Source organism: Pollachius pollachius, assembly GCF_949987615.1.
Source record: "Pollachius pollachius genome assembly, chromosome: 4".
Lineage (NCBI taxonomy): Eukaryota > Metazoa > Chordata > Actinopteri > Gadiformes > Gadidae > Pollachius > Pollachius pollachius.
In genome coordinates, this window is record NC_136937.1 from 28,144,418 (window position 1) to 28,154,648 (window position 10,231).

Sequence of the window (10,231 nt, forward strand, 5' to 3'; positions counted from 1 at the left end):
AATTTGATTTCTACCTTGGATGTCGGTTCCCAGCCTTGGATGGAAATCAGGTCATGCAGGGATTTAATTGAACTCAAAACAGCAGATGTATCATCCTTTGTTTTCCTTTCATTGTCAATTGCTCTGAAGTCTCATGACAAAATGTTAAAACTATAAATAATATATTTTATTGAACGCCAAAAGAGGGAGAAGATAAAGAAAATAAGACCTCTCCTGGGTCTTCAGGCACACAGGAGAGGTTAAATCAGTAATCTGAATCATCCTTTCTGTATTATTCATAGAAACACACATTCCAATCCCTATGGTATGGCAGAGCATCAAATTGCTGGGTTTACTGGTGCGCTAATGACATCACTTCATGGTCAACTGGAACTTCCTGACACATTGAGGGTCTAGCTGTTAAAATAATTTTCAGTTGGAACTCATACCGAGCCAAATGTGCCTTTTCATCGATTACAAGGCACAATTTGGAGCAACTTGTTTAGTCATTCGTGTTCTATCTTCACTCAAATCTGAGCTTGGTTTCATAGACGCGACTCACCAAAATAGCTGAATACAAGATAAACAAACCGGATGTGGATACTGATTAGAACAGATCTCAACCTGAAAATAGTGTGACATCTATTGTAGATTATCTGTTATTTTCTTCCTTTGTATGAGAAAATAACAACTAACAACTTTTTTGCAACGACAGACAAACAGTCCCTTGTCCTCTTCTATATCCGCTTCACCTGTGGTTCCGAGCCAAAGGAAGAACAAAATGGCGGCAGTTGGACTGTTTTCCTGTATCTCTCGGAGCCACAGGTCTGAACTCATCTGGAGGCGTCCGGGCTGATGTCAGCCTGGTGTCCAATCAACCGCCTCGTTCCGCCTCGCTTCGGCATGACTCCTGCCTGCCCCCACTTTGAACAACACACACACAAACACGCTGGAGTCAATCCATTCGAATTCGGTGAAACAGGCCCTACCTGATGTGATGCTCCCATGCTATCACTAAACCCACACACACCACACACACACACACACACACACACACACACACACACACACACACACACACACACACACACACACACACATTCCCCTCCTTTTGCTTCATAGTTACCATACCGAAATACTTTAACAAATAAAGTGAGTTAAAAGCGATCCGGATTAGACTACTTTCTTCAAGAACGCAACATAGCTATCATTGTATGATCAATTAAGGTCTCACGCCATTTCTTTGACATTTGTTTTGTGTATTAGCACAAAACACAAAACAAGTGCAAACACCCACCAGTGTCCTTTGGTGATGATTAATATTAGCAAAATGTTAGCAAAAAAGCTAAGCTAATTAGGGCGAGAGGAAGGATAGTAGAAGAAATAGGGGACAAAAAGTGGGATTCTTACTGCTGGTGCACATGCATGTGTGTTTAATTTGTTTAATATGATCATGTGTTTACGGATTATGGTGCTTGCTGTGTTTATGATGAAATGATCTCACGATCACAGACGATTTTACTGTCTGGTTTTGTCCTGCTTCAAGCGATGATGCAACATGGGAAACATCCTGTTGGTGACCTTCCCATGCAGAATTCCTTTGAGATTTGTGTGAATTTCAGCCCACACTACTCAGGACCAAAAACAATGCTACCTTTTCAAGATCAGCAGAGGGGCATACACACACACACACACACACACACACACACACACACACACACACACACACACACACACACACACACACACACCGACAGCTTTAACGGTGAGGAAACAGATGCTGATTTGCTGAATACCCAAATTAAGATTATATCTCCTTAAAGCATACTTTTAAGGAATTCCAGATTGCTTGTAAGAGAAAGTCTGCTGTTGCAAGTTCACTCACCCTACCTGTGGTTGCTAATGAAAATACCTGGGTTGATTCAGATATGCTATCCTCTTCACCTTCAACTCCGTGTCTACCTGTGTGTTTGTAAGTGTATGTGTGTGCATGTGTTTTGGTTTGTGTGTGTGTGTGTGTGTGTGTGTGTGTGTGTGTGTGTTTGTGTGTGTACCGTGCCAGCTGCTCAGATTTGAGAGCTTCCTGTATGTCGAAATATTCACAAGAATGACAAATGCCAGTAGGTTTCAACACACACTCTCGCACGCACACACACTTAGGCACACAAACAGGAAGGACGCTTTAACCCACAGAACTTGTTAATAGGTGTACTTATATGTTCTGACAGAAGCAATCTCACCAATATGGAGCCCAGATATTGGCACAAATGTAGGATAATAGTCGATAATTGAAGCCATAACGTGCTGTGAATTTTGTGTAAACTACCCATTACTGTCAGGGCGAAAACCAGAGAGCCCCATTTCACAGACGGATGGACCACATGTCGGGTCTGCTCCTGTTCATTCACTACTCTCACAACACATTTCTATTATATATAATACTGGTGTTAGCGTGTGGCAGAGTGGCCATTTTCTCCCAGCGGTCTGCAACATAAGGCGACGGTACGAATTGACGAGTCAATGGCTTCATCTGAAGCGTAAAAGGACAAACAAGATGTTCCAGGTTTTGTCACGACCGGTGGAAAACAGACGGCTTAGTGTTGACTCAGGATCCCCACGCTTTGACGCGTGGCTAATAAGCGCGCCGCAAAACACCCGGCCTGCACTCACGTAGTTTGAGTGATGATGTCGTACCGCGCGGCGAATCAACCCACCAACAAATGGTGCGTTGGTTGCCATTGATACTGACAAACGTTTTCTTTTTGATAGGGGTGTGAGTGTGCGTGGATTATGAAAGCACAGGTGAACAGGTTAAACCAGCCATAACCTCACACACTCAGATAGAGATATCCTGCATGGCAAAATGGAGTACCATGTCATGTTTCATTATCTACAAACTCCCACAAGGGGGTTGTATAAACTGGGGACTCTTTTCAACCCCTGGAATCGACTGAAGTTTGTAAATCGTCGTCATGAATAATAAAAGCTTGAACATGTTTTGATGGAAGTTGAACAAGAAAAGGAAAAGCAGAACTATGAGTTGTTATGTTGGCAACTTGAAAAGGGTTCTGTAATACTACTGGGGAGTTGTGTGCTGGTTGTGTAATTGCTTAATGGACAGATTAATTGTTTGATTGATTGGTAGATAAAAACATTGTAGCACATTTATTCACTACCCTTTAAAGAATAATTAAACCAAAAGGTATAATATGTAATTTCTGCTGGATTTCTCTTGGTCCGAACATTATTGGAAACAAATCCGATTATTTTAGTACCCAGCTCTACAAAATATATAACATAGGCCTATAGTCGTATTTAGACATTACAATGCAGAAATGTTGCATGACATACCTTATGCAAATTTGTTTTGGTTTTTCTCCTTTTCTTTACATCTGTTTGTCTGTCTATCTGACTGCCTGTCTGTCTCTTGTTGTCATTCTTTCCCTATTTGTCAGTCATCCTTTAATTCTTCTTTCTTCCTAGCTAGCACACACACACACACACACACACACACACACACACACACACACACACACACACACACACACACACACACACACACACGTTCGTACGGGCAGCAGAAGCCTACCGAAGAAAGAGGGCCGCTCACTGCCTGTCAGGACTATGCTGATCTGTGTAACGACCCAGACAAGCTCAGACAGGGGTTCCAGCTTACCGAGACAAGCCAAAAAGTTTTAGCCATCTTAAAGCCCACATTCAGCTAGCTAGGAGAGAGAGCTGTCACCTTTTAAAACAATGAAGTCACGAAAATGACTTCCCCTATGCCTGCTCTAACCCAAAGATGAGGTTTCAGTACGGAAAACCATTTCTGTGATCTGACTTCTCAATACGACTAAACGACATAAGGTTATGCACAAAGTATAAACGAATAAACACACAATTACCAAAGGACCGTTCACTTTCAGGTTCATGTTTGCTCGTTGTCAGACAGCCAATCACAACAGCCTTAGGTCTGTAACCAATAACGCCGGAGGACATCAAGGCCAAATTACAAGGCTGGAGAGGAAATTGACCAATTAGGGGCACATGGAAAAAAAAAAAAAAAAAAGTCCGGACTCACACACGGACGATTCGTGTGAACAGAGGTCTTTTTTTACCTGCCAGCAAATCTGGTAGCGATCAGGATGATAATTTGTTGGGAATCTGTGGGAATCTCGAGGAGAGACGGGATATTGGATGGTCTCCGGTGGAGCAACGTGTACCTCGGGATAGAAATATCAAAATATTTCTCTTCAAGTGACCATGGCCCTGGTTTCCAAGCAACGTGCACGTAAGATATGACTGTGTTTGCACGATAGGAACGTGTTGTCACAATGCTCGTAAACTAATCCTGACCCCCCTCCCATTCTGAGAGCACTACTCAAGAGATTCATTAGAGTAGCTGCTGCATGTTCTGCAACATGTGGAAAATTACATCCCCTTGAATCAATCCCCCGTAAAAAAACGACAAAAATAAAACGATTGCCATTCCCTGTTTCGCCAGAGGTGATGCTGTCCCTTCGGTTTAATGTTCCTCTAAAGCAGGGGTCTCAAACTCAACTTACCTGGGGGCCGCTGGAGGTGGAGTTTTGGTCAGGCTGGGCCACATCAAGTATTCCACAAAAAAAAGTAGCACAACTGACCCAATCTAAGTTAATGATCGGGCTATAATGAGATCACGTTGGCTATGTAATCGCTGACAACAGGGGACATTTCATAGTGGTTGGTGGAAACCGGGACATTTTAGCGTCCTTTGGCTTTTGTCGGGACTCAGGACACACAACTCAAAATTGGGACTGTCCCGGCAAAACCAGGACATCTGGTCGTCCTATCACAAGTGATAAAAAAGCGTGGCAAGCCACTCAGCAAAGATGCGTTTGACGACAACGTGCGGGCCGCACTGACACTAAACTTTGATGTCAAGTAGGGGGCAACAAAATATCATCCCGCGGGCCTCAATTGCCCCCCGGTCGTTTTAAACCCCTGCTCTAAAGGTTGCCTTTAGAGGAACATTAAATAGAATTATAAGAATAAATAGCATTCATTCTTCTAATGCTGTTTGAAGGATGAAGGGAGTAAGACTGGAAGACTTGATTTGAAGCCCCTGTTGGAATCATCTTTATTTATAAAGGGTGATTCAGGTTGTGGGAGGGGTATTTAGTCATTGAGTGGGTGCTTCTTTCCAATGCGTTCATCAAAGTGACGTTATGTTGTTGAGGAGCATCTTGCTCAAAGATGGCTAAACCCGAGGAAAAACTGGATATTGAACGTTTTGGCCGGGAGTTAACATCCAACTAGACTGTCAACCAGTAGCCTGAACGATTAGGTACTGAATTATAGATGGAAACATTTCAACAGGGTTTGCAGATGGCAGAATTTGTTTGCTTATCCTAACCTTGTTGATACTTAGCAAGCAAACACACACACACACACACTAACACACTAACACACACACAGTGTCAATTTCTGACAATTTCTGCCTCGATCTGCAATATACAAATATATACACGGTCTATGCCTCTTCTACCTCTTGCCTCCCTCCCCATCACTCATTCTGCGCAAGATTGCTAGTGCTGTTCACTCTCAGCTAAGCCAATCATAAAAGAGCTTCTATCATAGAACACAATTTCCGATAAATAGGAGGAATTCGGTTTATGTTTGCTGTCGGACGTTTCCATCGACCTCCCATGTCGCCGTCAAACAGATGCGTTGTTATAGTTACGTGGCAGTAAACACATGATATAGAAAACCTTGTTTTATCTAAGCCAGAGATGGAGAAAAGCCTGGTTTCAGGGTTTTTCTCGGCTCCAGATGTTTACCACATGTGGGCTTTACGACGACGAAAGAATGTTTATAACAAGATGTGAGCACAGTGCAGGGGGATCAGCGAGAAACCCACAACGCCGGCTGTATTGTTGGGTTAATCTATTGTCTACGGATGTATTTATTCATTGTTTTTGTTTCATAGCTGATTTTGTGAGACACCAAAAAGTAAAAAATGTTTGCGTCTTGCAATACTCAATAACGTCAAGTTTATGTCCCCAAAATGGTTGAGTTGCAGTTGAGCGTTTGTTTAACAAATTAATGAGTAATGGATTTTAAAATTACCTTTTGCTTATTTATACGCATCATACACGTTGCATTTACAAGCCAACAAACAGTTGAGACCACCTATGATTCTCCACGAAAACTTCAAGTTAAGTATGACAGAATACTCTTTGGTTTAGGGTTAAGCGATGTTGCTCAGGAATGCTCATAGGTGTGGTTTGTGGATACCAACAATAGTCGTTCAATTACCCTGCTCTGGCCCAAATTGTACTTTCAAATGACAGTTTGGCTGTTGGGAGTGAGCTGGTTGCTGATTGGCCAGCAGGACAGAGGTGATGACAGCTGTAACTATATTTAACTATTTATTAATATTTGTATATACTTAACTGAAGCACGTTCCTTGCATCACTGAACAATCCCTACTTCCTAATTTAAATTAAAATAAAATTCTAAAACCTATTTTTATACATATGAACCTTTATGAAGTAGAACACTTTTTCCCTAGAATCGTATCCAGCTTAGTTTGCTCGTTCTATCCCACACCGTCTCGCAGGGTCGAGTCATACGTGGATGTTTTACTGTAATGTGGAGGAGAAGGAGAAAGAGTGGGCTGAGGAAAGAAGATAGGAGGAGGAGGAGGAGGAGGAGGAGGAGGAGGAGGTTGTGGTTTCATGGTTTTCTCGAGAAAATGGTTTCGTGGAGGCCGGGTGAAAACAATGAGAGAGAAGAGAGAGAGAGAGAAAAATGATTTGTGCTCCATGTAAACTATTCAGCAGTAACCATTCTTGTGATGTGTTGTGCTGTGTTGGGTCATGTTGTGTCATGTTGTGTCGTCCCATGTTGTGTTGTATTGTGTTGTCATGTTGTTTTGTCGAACCCGTGTTGTGTTATGTCGCAGGCTCAGCCCCAGGCGTTCTCTGCCCTTTAAATGCTGCCGGGGTCACACCAGTAGACGATGATGATTAATCGATAGATTAATTATCTTCACTTATATCCCTCATAGCCCCACACTCGGTTTACGTAGATAACCTTTGACCTTCTGAAATTAAATCAGGAAATAAATGAATGACTTAGACTCCTTCCTCTTCTGGCAAGCTTCCTACACGCAGATGAAACAAGGTTCCAATTTCAATCCATTTTATCTTCCTTACAACCGTAGGAGGCTCACTACCAAATCAAATCAGTGCACTTGTAGCGCTTGTTAGCTAACTTTAGCGCTCAAATTGGCGTGACCGAGCCTCAGTTCAGGTTTAAACAGGAAATTCCATATTTAGCGCCATTCAGTCCGTTGTCTTAACGTATGGAATGCGTGGTGGACATTTCGGAGCCAGAGAGAAGAAGGCAAGCGCTCTTCCATGAAATCCAAGCTCAGACGTTCGATGTCGAGACTGTTTCAAATCTCCTTTGTTTTGCAGACCTCTGACGATAGTACACTGTTTACATTTCTATCGTACAGGTTTCCAGATGTTTCCAGATGTCCAGCCATCCCGTTGTGCTTTGATATTATGTTTTGTTTTATTTTGGGCCATCTCAGACATGGAGACGTGCACACACACACACACACACACACACACACACACGCACGCACGCACGCACACACACACACACGCACGCACGCACGCACGCACAAGCGCACAGCCTCCTCTCCATTACAGTAAGTGTGGAGTGTGGCTGCAGACGGGGACTTACAGAGGTAACGATGGTAATATTACACTCTCTGTTCTCTCCCTCTGATACTGATCGCTTTCCCCCGCTCGTTCTCCTCTTCTGGAGGGCCCAGCTAATGGCCGAGTGTCACTTCCATTTAGCGTGAAATATTTAGACATGAAACATTGAACATTTGAAACGTTAAATGCATCCAATGTAGTGGATGCTTTTATCCAAAGCAAATAAAAAACTCAGTGCTTCATTGAGAGCCTCAATAAACCAAACTCATTGGAACGGCCCTGAGTCTTGACATTTGTATCGCTGGTATGATTGGCAAAAGGTGACCCCAAAATGGCGCCGGCCAGCGACAACAAAGCACTTGTCTAGAGACCTGAAGGTAAAGTGTGGGAGGAGAAAACTAAGAGGACGCCGTGTTCTTCCGAAACTTGAGCCAGTGTGAATTCAACCCACGAGGTAAGCTGGATCGAAGACTGACGTAGAGATGGGAATCATTGCCCGTAGGTGATGTCCTCCTCAGATTAAAGTATGCAGCAAGGCAGTTTGGTTGCTTCATGGTTCCTTGGGTTCATGACCTTGCCTTATGTCATGTGCTGGGTGCGATGCAGGCTGAACCATAACCCTGCTAGATTTGGTCCAGGAAGGATTGGAAAGGGACGGTGGCAGGGTCCTGAATAATAGAATGTCCGGAGGTTTTTTAAAATGTACAATGTTACGTTATGTTTGTCTGAATTGATGTTCAGGAAGCATAAATGTTTGAGTTGTCTCCAGAGAGGAAATTATAAAGGCTGTTTGGATGGTTTCTGTGTAAACATGTGCTAGGCTACATTTTATAGTTTGTTTGATTTAGATTTATTTTTTAATGTGAGTAAACACATCCCTGATATATGCTGCCCTGGCAGAATCGTAACATTCACTTTCATTTCCTGACATGAACATGATCGCCTCTCTTGAATCTGAAGATGTGTAGCAAACTATAGTGCATGCCCTTTGGTTTTTCATCACAAGAAGGTAAATCTACTCTGTTTACTGACTAATAAAGTCATTTGGAAAAGCAGAGCACACAAATTCATCCTCAAAAAATGTCACGGTCTTTAATTGCCTGTTTTTCTACAGTGTTCTTCCCAACATAGTTTTAGGGCAATTTGAACACAATTCCTTTTTCACCTTCATAACATATTATAATACGTCTTCAAAACACCTGGAAATAAGCTAGTTTGGGCAGGGTTGGCATAAATGCACCAAAAATAAAGAAGGTAAAACATTCTCTTATTTTTTCATCATCTTTATCTTTGGAAAGGTTAATGCCCGTCAATCAATACCGTCTTCAAGCGCTCCCGTTTTACGATGGCTTCCTAAAGGTCAAAGATAATGAGGTGATTGATTTTGTCTTCGCACAAAGCGTAATTTCAAACCACCATTAGTATTCTGTTTGTGTGTGTGTGTGTGTGTGTCTGTCTGTGTCTGTGTGTTGTTTTTGTGTAGACACATTTGAAGGATTTGCACACAGTTTCACATGCCAATGTTTTCCATTTGTACATGAATTGCTCTTGTTGTAAACGGAAGGATCTACCAAACAAAATAAATCCAGCTTTTTCGACAGCAAAGTACTTTCATTAGTGGGTTTTATGAGTCTCCATGCTAGAGGAGCCCTATTTATTCAGTAAAGTGCTACTCTTCTGCAGACCTGACCTGCCTTCAAATGGCTCCATTAAGCCAGGTTATAGGGAAAACAACATTGAAAGACAGAGCCACTTAAAAGAAAACCTGCCACACTGTGTCTTTCATAGATAGCAGCACAGTCACATAATGGAATGGGCTTGCATTAGTTTCAGGTTAAAGGGATGCTATTATGCCACCAGGTGTGAGTGTGATTGACCATTACAAGCCGGGAGTGTCCCCATAGATGCATGCTGGATGGATAAGATTGATCAGTTAAAGACAGATTTTCTAACGGCTAATCACGCTCACACCTGGTGGCATAATATCACCTCTCTAAGGAAGAAAATGAAACACATTCAATTGATTAAATTAGTTTCAGATGTTTGTTTCAAAAGTCGCTGAACAATTACAAAACCTAAAAGGTAAGTTGAGCTCCAAATCAGTTTTTCATCAGTTCAAACTCATTCTGTTTGGGTATCCAGAATGGTTGGTGAGCATTTCTGTGTTAACTAAAATGTATAAAGCTGAACTACGGGGTCAGAGGTCGGGTGGCCAACCTCTGACCAAGGGGAGCCATGGCACCCATGTGGCGACGCCCCTGGGAGGGACTTTATTTCATAATGGACGAGAGAGAGAGAGAGAGAGAGAGAGAGATGGGGGGGGGGGCGGAGGGAGAGAGCTGCTAACTGGGCTCATGGACTTGTTTCTGAACTGTAGTTGAATGAACTATAGGGTCAGAGTCACTCACACTCATGTAAAACCCCACTTCCTCCCTCTGTGCAAATCACTGGAGTGCAGGAACAAAAATGTTCCAATCAGACGTTCAAAGGCGGAAGCGACGGTTCGATTAAAGGGAATGAAATCATTTATGGGCTGG